General features: G+C 39.0%; 1 pseudogene; it reads right to left on the bottom strand.

The window, feature by feature from the left end:
* Window positions 1–791: 791 nt before the first annotated feature.
* On the bottom strand, window positions 792–1,525 carry LOC123579329 (annotated as a pseudogene).
* Window positions 1,526–12,286: the final 10,761 nt, after the last annotated feature.

Raw genomic sequence — 12,286 nt, 5'->3', positions numbered from 1 at the left:
TTCTGCTCAGTTTGGTCTCGCAGTCTGTGAGTTCAAGCCCCAAGCTAGACTCTGCACTGGCTGCATGGAGCTTGCTTGGGATTCTCTCTCTTTCTGTGTACCTCCCTCAAAAATAAATAAATATACATTAAAAAAAAGTAAGATGGATTAGAAACAACTGAAGATGAAAAGACTCTCATCCCCATGTATAACTACTTCATGTTGTGTGCCAAAAAGAACCTCTCTTAAATTTCCATGCTACTTTACATTCCTACACTGTACTCAGCAAAGGTAGTGGCTGCTGAAAATGCCACTAGGACAAGACTAGGTAAAGATACTTTTGATAGTGTTTTAACTATACAAAAGAAGATACTGTACAGTTTATTTATTTTTAGAGATAGCACGCAAGCCATGGAGAGGGGCAGAGGAAGAGAGAGAGAGAGAGAGGGAGGGAGAAAGAGAACGTTAAACTCCACACTCAGCACAGAGGGCTGGATCCCATCACCCTGGGATCATGACCTAAGCCAAAATCAAGAGTTGGATACTTAACCAGCTGAGCCACCCAGGCACCCTGAAATTATACATTTTAATTTTTTTTTAATGTTTATTTTTGAGAAAAAGAGAGAGAGAGCATGAGCAGGGGAGGGGCAGAGACAGAAGGAGACACACAGAGAGAGAGACAGAGCACGAGCATAAGCATGAGCAGGGGAGGGGCAGGGAGACACGATCTAAATCAGGCTTCAGTCTCTGAGCTGTCAGCACAGAGCCTGATGGGGGCTGGAACCCACTGACCACGAGATCACGACCTGAGCTTAACTGACTGAGCCACTCTGGCACCCTGAAACTGTACAGTTTAAAAACAAGTTCCATGCAGCCTTAGATTTCACCCCTTTTTTCTTCCAAATGGGTGAATTGTGTACGGGGAGTTTAAATACTTTACAGACAAGAACAAAAGTAGTACTAACGTATTCATTATCATCCTCTTCGTCCTTTCCATCTTTCTTCTCTTCCTTCTTTTTCTTGTTTTCAGCCTTGATGACTTTTTTGTTTTGCCACATAGGCTTGTTTTCATATTTTGGTATTGCAGCAATCTGATTTATGTAATTTTCCTCAGCTTAGCAGCCTTCTTTTCCTAAGACTGCTTGTGGTCTGCAGCCGTGTTACTCTACATCTCTCCCTGTTTCTTTGCAGCATCACTAATGCATAGGGCAGGGTGTTCTCCTTGGATTTGGGCCAGTACTCAAAAACAAAAAGACTGAAGGTGATTTCTTCAGTACATTGGGATCCTTGACCTTCATTTTGTTTCCCCTTTTGGAGGAATGTAGGTTTTCATTTCTTTTATAACTGCCTTGTCTGTATTTGCCATATCTTCAAAGTTACCTTTCTCTTTATCCCACATGGTCTTCTACATCTCTGAGTGCTTTTGTAAAACTGAGAAGGTGACTGAAGCATCTGGTTGCTTCATGTGTTCCTCCTGGCAAGTTTGCACAAAGAGTACATATGATGACATTTTGCTTCTCAGCCTCTTAGGATCTTCTTTGCCCATGTTTAGTTTTTTTTTTTTTTTTTTTTTCCAGTGTGACACAGAGTCTCACATTGCCCATCTGGTTCTTACTTGCCCTAGTCCTGTCTCTATAGAGCTCAGAGTACTGCAATGGCTGTCAGTTTATGGTATGATTTTGACAATGATGTAACATTAAGTAATAGGAGACTGGTAAAAGATGTTGCTGTATTATTATTATTTTTTAAGTTGGAGAAGTAAGACGTGGAATTTATTTTTAAATTAAGCTTTGTATGGGGCTTGAACTCATGACCCTGAGATCAAGAGTCATATGCCTGGGATGCCCGGATGGCTCAGACTGTGAAGTGTTTGACTTCAGCTCAGGTCATAATCTCATGGTTCCTGAGTTAGTTCCCCACGTGAGGCTCTCTGCTGTCAGCACAGAGCCCACTTTGGATCCACTGTCCCCTTCTCTCTCTGCCCCTCTCCTGCTCATGCATGCACATTCTCTCTCTCCCTCAAAAATTACAAAATGAATGTTTTGGTTTTTTTTTTTTAAAAAGGTCACATGCTCTACCAAATGACCAGTCAGATGCCCCAAGACAGAATTGTAGTTATGATATTTTCCTAAGCATATATCCTATATGTAGATGCATAATTAATACACATTTCAGACAGTTTAGTTCAAAAAGTTTAAATAATCATTTTGTATAATTAAAATAGAACCAGATTATGATTTTAACCAATCACTTATATATAACTATTTCCTCAACAAGTGCCTTCCAAGGATTACCAGAGAGTAGGGTAACAATTCATCTTTGTTTGCCTAGGATTTTGCTGGTTGTATAACTGAAAGTTGTGCATCCTGGAGCTTTCTTAGTCCAGAGCAATATGGAATGCTTGGTCACTCTACCAAATAGTCCTTAGGTTAGTATTTCCCAGTTATGTTTTTGTGATAAGGTACTAGTTTCAAAAGAAAATGTAAAATTCTCACTTCTTAAATTTTTAAAAATTTATTTATTTTAGTAATCTCTACATCCAACATGGGGCTCAAATTCATGACCCTGAGATCAAGAACTGCATGTTCTACTGACTGAGCCAGCCAGGCGCTTCTCAATTCTTTAATTTTAATTTTCAAAAACAAACGAACGAATAGGTTGTAAAGCACTTTATTAACAGATTTTTAACCTGGCCTAACCTCTTCAAAAAGTCAATGTCATTATTAAACAAAAAGTGGAAATGTGGAAGAACTTCTACATTAAGAGACTAAAGAGACCTCTAAAATTAAAGCATCTAACTAAAAGCAACCAAAAGCATCCTAACCAAATCTCACGAGATTGTGACTTGATCCTGGTTTTAAAAAGGGGAGTGCCTGGTGCCTCAGTTGGTTATACATCCGACTTTGGCTCAGGTCATGATCTCATGGTTCATGAGTTTGAGCGCTGCATTGCTGTTGTCAGCTCAGAACCCGATTCAGATTGTCTGTCTCCATCTCTCTCTGCCCCTCCCTTGCTTGTGTTCTCTCTTTCTGTCTCGAAAATACACACACACACACACACACACACGCACACACACACACACACACACGGCACCTGGGTAGTTCAGCTGGTTAAGTGTCCAACTCTTCATTTCAGCTCAGATCATGATCGCATGGTTCATGGGTTAGAGCTCCACACCAGGCTCTGCACTGGCAAGTGTGAAGCCTGCTTGGGATTCTCTTTCTCTCTCTCTCTCTCTCTCTCTGCCCAACTCCCCCTCCCCCCCCCCCCCCCCCCCCCAGTTTGTGCTCTCTCTCTTTCAAAATAAATAATAAATAAACTTTAGAATATATATATAAGATCCTTGGGGGCACCTAGGTGACTTAGTTGACTAAGTGTCTGGCTCTTGGTTTCGGCCTAGGTCATGATCTCATGGTTCATGTCTTTGAGCCCCACGTTGGGCTCAGTGCTGATTGTGCAGAGCCTGCTTGGGATGCTCTCTCCTTCTCTTTTTGCCCCTCCCCTGCTCATGCTGTCTCTCTCTCAAAATAAATAAACTTAAAAAAAATCTTGGGGCTTCTGGGTGGTTCAGTCATTCAACTTCCAACTTCAGCTCAGGTTGTGATCTCATGGTTTTTGAGTTCAAGCCCTGCATTGGGCTCTGGGCTTCCAGCTCAGAGCCTGGAGCCTGCTTTGGATTCTTTATCTCCCTTTCTCTCTGCCCCTCCCCCAATTTCACTCAGTCTCAAAAATAAATAAACAACAACAACAAAAAAACTTTAAAAAATCTTTAGAGGACTATTAAGGACATCTAGCTATGGATTAAATATTAGGTGGTAATAAGGAATAATTGCTAAATTTCATAGGGTCAAAATGGTATGATCATAAAAGGAGAATGTAATTATTTTTAGATCATGCATTCTGAAATATTTAGGATAAAGTTTTTGATGTTTGCAATTTATTTTCAAATGGTTTGTCAAGAAAATATTTTTATACATTTTTGATAAAACAAAGTTAGCAAAATAATTTAACAATTATTCAGTTTAGGTGGTAGGCACCCTAGTGTTCATTGTACTATTCAACTTTTCTGTGCTTTAAAACTATTCATAAATAAAGTTGGGGAAAAAAAGAGAAAAGATCTGTCATCACCATAATCTAGTAAGTTTTTCACATCATTGATAGGGAGACATTCAGATGTTACATGCCTCTTTTTTTTTTTATTTAGTTTTTATTTTTTTTCAATGTTTTTTTTTTTATTTTTGAGAGAGAGAGAGAGAGACAGAGTACAAGTGGGGCAGAGAGAGAAAGGGAGACACAGAATCCACAAAGCAGTCTGCAGTCTCTGAGCTGTCAGCACAGAGGCTGACTGAAGGCTCAAACTCCTGAACCACAAGAATGACCTGAGCCCAAGTCGGACACTTAACCATCTGAGCCACATAGGCGCCCTAAGATGTTGTATACCTCTTGATACAAAATGAAATATACTAGTCATCTATGATGTGTTCTAGCCAAATGTAAGTACCTTAAGATTATTTTAAAGATTTTATTTTTTAACTAATCTCTACATACAGCATGGGGCTTGAACTTACAACCCTGAGATCAAGAGCTGCATGCTTGGGGTGCCTTGGGTGGCTCAGTCCGTTAAGTATCCAACTTAGACTCAGGTCATGGTCTCATGGTTCGTGAATTCAAGCCCCACATTGGGCTCTGTGCCGACAGCTTAGAGCCTTGGGGCCTGCCTCAGATTCTGTGTCTGCCTCTCTTTCTGACCCTCCCTAGCTTGCACTCTGCCTCTCTCTCTCTCTCAAAAATAAACTTAAAAAAAAAAAAAAAAAAAGCAACTAGAGAGGTACCTGGCTGGCTCATTCGGTGGAGCATGCAAGTCTTAATCTTGGAGTTGTGAGCTCAAGCCCAACATTAGGTATAGAAATTGTTTAAAAATAAAATCTTTTAAAAAAAAAATGTAAGAAGCACCTAGAAAAATTTGGAAGATGGTATGTTCGGCAGGACAGCTGCCCCATCTTCTTAACACACTGGTGTCATGAGAAAAGGGATTACTTTAGATTAAAAGAGACTTAAGATACATAATCAGAATCAATTCTTGTTTCTAGATTGGACCCTGGTTTAGACAGACAAGGGGCAAAGGATCTTTTTGAAGAGACAACTGGGAAGATTTGAATTCAGACTGAGTATTAGATGAGATGAAAATGTATTATCTTGTAAGGTAAAGATTGTTAACCCAAAAGAACACATTACAAAGCAGTATGCACAATGTGATCCTACTTTGATGAAAAAAATACATATATGCATATACATGTAGAATATGATGTGGAAGGATACCCACTTAGTATATATCTTATTATTATAAAACGTCTGGAAGGTGGGAAGATGCTGTTTTACTTTTTTTAAATTTTTGCTTAGTTGTATTTTCAGTACAATTCCAGTTGCATTTCTCCAGTGTTCATGTTACTGCTTTTGTAATTTTTTCTAAGGTTGAGAAAGATAAACATCTTAATAGATGTCAACATTAAAATTGTTGGCAACATTTCTTTATTAATAGACTTTCTATGGGCAAGATGTTTTACAAGTTCTTAGTGCTGGCGTATATCTGAATTTTTGGATGTATTCCTCCTGAGACTAATATGCCTGCTATATTCAAAACACCTTTAGCATCAGTGTTGGGAAGACCAACCAAAATCTTAATAACAAAGGTAAGTAATAGATTGTTGTATTTTGAGCAATGGACAAGAGCACATAGGAAAAAGCAAATTTTACAGTCAGAGTCCAGTGTGACAGCTTCAGGAGGTCATTTCCACCACAAGAGATTCCTCTTGTGGAAAAGAGAGGCAGCATTGTATATGGCAGAAAAATTGCATTCTAGAAGTCAGCTCCAGTCTTCTGTTTTTTAAAAATGGGGCAGTGGGGTGAGAGAAAACAGACTAATCTGAGATGTATTTGGGAGATCGGATAGACAAAAATACATGCACATGGAAACATTTATAGTTAGCCACAGGATTCCTTAATTTTAGGTTATTATTTCATGGGCCATACTGCAAAGGGTAGCGTAAGGTGAATAGGAAAACAAGAAGACCGCCTTCTTGTTTACTTCCTGGATCATTGGAGAAGGGAGTAGACCACTTTCTGACCAACCTTTTATGTAGTACCAGAGTACTGTGCCCACACAGGTCATCGTTAAGTGCTTTAATGCATCTCTCTCACACTGAATGATAGTGTCATATCCTTATTAATCAAGATAGATCACTTCAATTCAGTCCCTTTCTCCAGGACTCCAAGAGACCAAAGAAAGCAAGCAAGCATGTAATTCTGTTATGGTTTGGAACTAAATGGTTCAGATGTTTCTTTACTTCTGTAGAAGTTTAGATACAGGATAACATCTAGAAGCTTCCCATGCCTGTTACCAGTCTTCTTATACTTAGCCAGGAAACATGGCATAACATGTCTAACCTGGGCATATCTTCTCAGCATATGTTTGGGGGGTTTTGAAGGGTAGAATATTGCTTGAAGAAGAGAGCTCCCGGCAGTAGTGTATATGCCCTGGCAGAAGAGTGCTACAGATTACCTTGATTTGAAAGTGTCACAAATACTTTCGAGAAGTGCTTGCCTAGCTCAGAAATACTACTACTGCTTTTCTGGAGCTCTTTATAAGAACTATTTAAATTAAGCTTTGACTTAATTCAGAGATGGCCCAATTCTTTGTTTGCTATTTCTCTCACTTCAGATGCTTTGCCTGGAAAGGCAAAATGCTTTTCCTTAGTCCCCTCACTAACAGCAGTCCCTATCCTAACTTTATTCCTTTCATTTTAGATCCATAATTGCTTTCCAAAAGCCCTGTCAGACTTAGGAGAAACTTTAACAGAATTTACTTCTAAAGGTAGAATCCAGTGATTTCTGGCAATTTGAGATAGTGTGAGTTAGCTTTCTCCTACCTCACCAAAGGACATGACTAAAGGAGGAGCTTTGTGGAGCAGTCGTGCATGGCTTTCCTATTAAATTAGACCCTTGAGTCCACGAGACTAGGATAACTAAATAAAATGATATTGTCTGTTCCTTTCCTGCTTCCAAGGTGACCCAAAAAGTTCTCTCCCATCCAAATCAAGGGTTGATGACATTGCTTTGATTGATACCTTTTGTCCCCAAACCAAATTGTTTTTTATAGCTCACCCCCTGCTAGCACTTTCCAAAGTGCCACTGCCATCAGCTCCAGAGGGAGCCCCTTCCTCAGGCTTCCTGGCCAGCAGCTGCACTGTGATGGCCAGTAACACCGAATGGGAGGAGAAAGCAGCTTGCAGACAAATGGGCAGCTAATCTGACCGACAGCCCCATCACTAGAACCATAAAAAACTTCTCTTTTTCCCCTGCCCCTCCCCCACTTGCCTCATCTGCATTTCTTAGCTGAAGTGGGTGGAATGCCTCTTGGAAGAATTATGGCTTCAATATTGTTTATCAAATCAACCTCAATTCTTTTTTTTTCCCCCTTTTTTCTTTCTTAAACCAATTCTGTTTATTGGGCCCAATATTGTCAAATCACTACAGACCTTATAGATATTAAAAGGACAATAAGGGAATATTATGAATAACTTTATGCCAATAAGTTTGACAAATTAGATGAAATAGACAAAGCCCCTAAAAGGCACAGATTATCAACAATGTGTCTGTCACCTGAACTATAGTTTCTAGATCCTTCTTTAAACTTTCTGTTACTACTCTCTGTGTTCAGCTTTTTATTTTGAAGCAGCCATTCAGAGCTTACTTAATTAGCATTCTCAATTCTTCTGGGATCTGGTTACTTTTCAGCACAAGTTTTGTAATTGTGTGAGAGAGGGGTTAAGCTATTGTATGAGAATAAGCATCTCAGGGGTTAATAAGTCTTATCTTAAGATTGTAAAACCCTGATCCTTCTGGGTGGCCTTTATGTTGAGGCCAGAATGACAGCCTCTCTGGACTTTATCTAGTGTCTCTCTGGTCCTTGCAATGTGAGAACATTTCAAGGAGTCATTAACATATATATGTGGTTAGAGCCTCTTGCACCATAAAATGGTTAGACAAGGACCAATATAAAACAGTCAGTCTACAATGAAGCTGAGGCCTTGAAAACAAGCACATCCTTTTCAGTGGTACTTGCTTTTTTATAATGTGTCATTTAGCAAATAGACTGTGAAGAATTAGTCATGCCAGACTTCTAGCCATCTGATGACTGGCTGTAGACTAAATATCCCAGTTGAAAATCTTTAGGCTTTAAAGCTTCAGTCTTTCCTTTCAAAGTTCAATTGAAATAAAATACTACATCTGATAGGACTCCCAAGTTCTAGTCTAGTTTAACTTGTTTGCACCTTTCAGAGATGCAAGTTCAGCACACAAATGGCAAACTTTTATGAGTTCCTTCATGCCTCTCAGGGGTGTAAGAAAATGAAATTTTGAAACCATTGTTACCTTTGTGCTGAGACATACAATACTAGAGTTAGGTAAAAATGTAATATTATTAAGGTATTGTCTCATCGGCCAAATCACCATGTTACATCCCCCTTTCTATTGCGAATATGATAGGTCCAAGCCTGAATTCACTATTGTGTATGGAAAGCCAGACCTTTTCTTGAGATTCCCATAGGTCTGGATACCCCTACCTGCCTTCTTCTCTCAGCTCTTTCAATAGTTAACTGACTCTCAGGGCCTGACTGTAGGCTCTCCTAAGCCACCTGGCTGGCCTTTTCCCTGGACTCCACACCCTTGCATCTTCTTTTACTTTTCTTACTGTCACAGCTCCATTCTTAAAGTCTCTTCATTTTTTTCTTGATCATCATTTCCTTTTATCTTTACCAGTGAGTTTGGTATTCCTGACCTCAACACAAGCTGCTATAAAGGTTTGGGTTTGTTGGTTAAATCTCAATAAAACTGAAAAAGATAAAGATTTTTTGAAGTTATGAAGCACATCACAGACTAAAGTACTTAAAAACATTATGCTATCATACTTTGTTACTGTTCTAGTTGGCCTGGGGACTCAAGTTGACTAGACACTGCCCATGATGAAAATAGGTTTCCTTCTTCCATTGAGTAGCTAGGTTTGACATTCATTCTATTTTGTGACAACAGGTATTTGTTGAGTAGCTCATGTATACCTAATGCGTTAAAAATAGTATCATATTTGTTGGTCTGGTATTCATAGCTCTCACAGACTGGCCAGTGTTTGTCTTTCCAACTTTATCACACCAGAACTTGCCCTTATGAACACTGCTCTAGCTAGAGTGGTCTAGTGGCTCATTCCTAATTGTGTTCATTTGCTGAAGCCAGTCTCTTCCTTTACTCCTGCATCCCCACATCACAAATACTGGATGACTCTCCTACTCTTTTATGGTTATGCAATTCCTAGTTTAGAAGGCAATTTCCTAGAATTTTGCTCTAAAATATGCTTGCTTCTTGTGCCTGTGAAATACTCATGCTTAATTTCTGACTTCTCTGGCACTTAATAATATACTCCGTAGACATAATGTAGTGGGTAATATGGTCAAATGGTTTAGCATTTGGCTTTTGGAAATAGTAAAGCAGTTTTGTATCATAACTCCATGACTTACTAGTTCTGTGACCATGGGAGGAGTTGCTTAATCTCTAAGACTGTTGCCTCATCTGTAAATTGAGGATAATGATAGTATTGACCTGACAGGTTGTTGTAAGAATTAAATGTGAAATGTAAAAGCACCCAACAGTACCTTGGAGGCACAGAGTAAGCACTTAGTCAATGTTAGCTATCATTATTTGCCTCATGTATTTTATTATTGTTTTTAATTATGAATTTTTTTCTTAAGTAAACTCTAGCCCCAATGTTGGGCTTGAACTCATGATCCCAAGATCAAGAGTCACATGCTCCACTAGACTGAGCCAGCCAGGTGCCCCTACCTCCTGTATTTTTAACTCATTTATATATGGATTATGTTCCCACCATTAATGGAAGAACTTTCTCCTATTACCTATTACATGCCAAACGCTATACTAAGCACTTTTATTATTTAACTCTCACAACAATCTTGAGGTTAAAATGATGGATCTCAGGGTGCTTGGATGGCTCAGTAGGTTAAGTGTCCAACTCTTGGTTTCAATTCAGGTATGTGGGTTCGAGCCCCACATCAGGCTCCATGTTGACAATGTGGGGCCTGCTTGGGATTCACTCTTTCTCTACTCCCCTCTCCCCCACCCCCACTCTCTCTCCCTCTCTCAAAATAAATTTCTTTTTTTTTTTTTTTAATTTTTTTTTTTTCAAAGTTTATTTATTTTTGGGACAGAGAGAGACAGAGCATGAACGGGGGAGGGGCAGAGAGAGAGGGAGACACAGAATCGGAAACAGGCTCCAGGCTCTGAGCCATCAGCCCAGAGCCCGACGCGGGGCTCGAACTCCCGGACCGCGAGATCGTGACCTGGCTGAAGTCGGACGCTTAACCGACTGCGCCACCCAGGCACCCCTCAAAATAAATTTCTTAAGAAATTCTTAAGAAATTTCTTTAAAAAATTTCTTTTAAATGATTGGGTCTAGAAGCCATATCTAGGAATTATTAGAGCTACGGTTTTTAACTTAGTTACATTTGGCTCAAAAGCCATTCCATGACTTCATGGTGTTTTTTTCACAGACCTAGAAAACCTTGTGTTTTTCATAGGTCCTGCTAAGTGTTGTGTACAGACCAAGTTCATTCATTTAATGGACTTATTTTGTATAAATCAGTGGAGTGGAACTTGGAGCTTTCCTACATTTATGCTATTGCTTTTGGGGGCCGATAATCACAGTTTTGTTTCCTTTATCACAAATGAAATGCCTCCAAATCCCTTTTCATTTTCCATATTACTAAAGGCATTCATGCCTTTATTTACATTTAACCACTACTTGTTCTTGCTTAGTTTTACCAGTGAATATTAAACTACATAATAAAACCCCTTCATTTATAGTTGAAGCAGGGTAGCTAAGAGACATGCCCAAGGTCACACATCAAGCTAATGGCTGATGAGCCAGGTTCCTGGATCACATCCAGAGTGCTACTTACTATGCAAGGAGCCCCTTGAGAAGAAGCACTTTTGAAAAGACTGTTATCATAAGCTGTTAACAGCCTCCACCTGCAGTCTTTTTTGTGGCATTAATTTAACAGTAAACCTTTTAAAAAATATAATATACAAATAAGCTGCCTTCAGCACAAAATTCAAATTATTGAAATCTAATCATAAGACCATATGTACTTGAAGAACATCTTACTATTGCTGTTTTACAGGCTATAAGCTTCTAGAAACCAAAGGGAGTTCTAATTTATTCTGTATGGCAATTGGCATGAGACATCATATGAAGGCCAGACTGTCAGGATAGAGAAACTTAGGGGCTCAGAATAGAATTTTAGAATTCCAAAAAAGTTTTGTGCATATCTAATGCATTTGAATCCAGTCCCATTCTTTTTATAGTAACGATTTTGAAGCTCAGGAAGTGATTTGCATGGCATTATAGTAAAATCTGTGGCAAAATCGGCAACACTTTTCCAATAATGCCCAATTGCATTCCTTGATTACTTGAAAATTAAAATTAAATTGTGTTGATATCACAAAAATAGCAGGAATAAATACTTTTGGAAAAATATAACCTTTAGGGAACTAAAATCAAACATTACCTTAATCTCCCTTGAAATGTGAACCGCCATATTATGTAGGCAACTTCACTGCATATACAGATTTTCCTGGCTTTTCAACAGTCCTTATGTGTTACTGGCAGAATTATTTTTTTCACCAGAAACATCAGAATTCAGAAAGAGAGAAAAAGGGAATTATCTCAGCTAAATGGGAACTTTGAAAATATCCAAATTGTGAGCTATTCTAAAGTGGCCTCAGTTTTTAACAACTTCTGATCACGGAGAGGAATTGGGATGGGTTTGGGTCATCCTCTAGGAAAATCAACAATTCTTTTCTAGTACTTTAGCCATAGAGGCAACAAAAATATCTGGCTGTTCAATATAGCTTTAACAGTATTTTTATCCTCAGTGTTTTCTTTAGGTTGTGGGTTATGTGTGTACACCTATTTGAGACCAGGATTCAAGAGAAATTTTGTATTGTCAAATTTTTGAGACAATTTCATTCTTCCCAGTTTGTGCTCATATAGATTCAGGTCACACTTTTTTCTTTGGTACAGTACTACCCAGCCTGGGTCTAAAATCAGACTGAGAAGGAGAATTATATGACAGTGGGGAACCACATCCATACCTTCAGCCCAGCCCTGTCCTTCAAACTCTGGAGATTATTCAGAGTCAACCCCAGGACACTAGTGAGTGTGGGAAGCTCTTGGAGGGGTGAG

This window comes from Leopardus geoffroyi, chromosome A1, assembly GCF_018350155.1.
Source record: "Leopardus geoffroyi isolate Oge1 chromosome A1, O.geoffroyi_Oge1_pat1.0, whole genome shotgun sequence".
In the NCBI taxonomy this organism is placed as follows: domain Eukaryota; kingdom Metazoa; phylum Chordata; class Mammalia; order Carnivora; family Felidae; genus Leopardus; species Leopardus geoffroyi.
The sequence above is the reverse complement of the archived record's forward strand: the minus strand, read 5'-3'. Positions and strand labels throughout refer to the sequence as shown.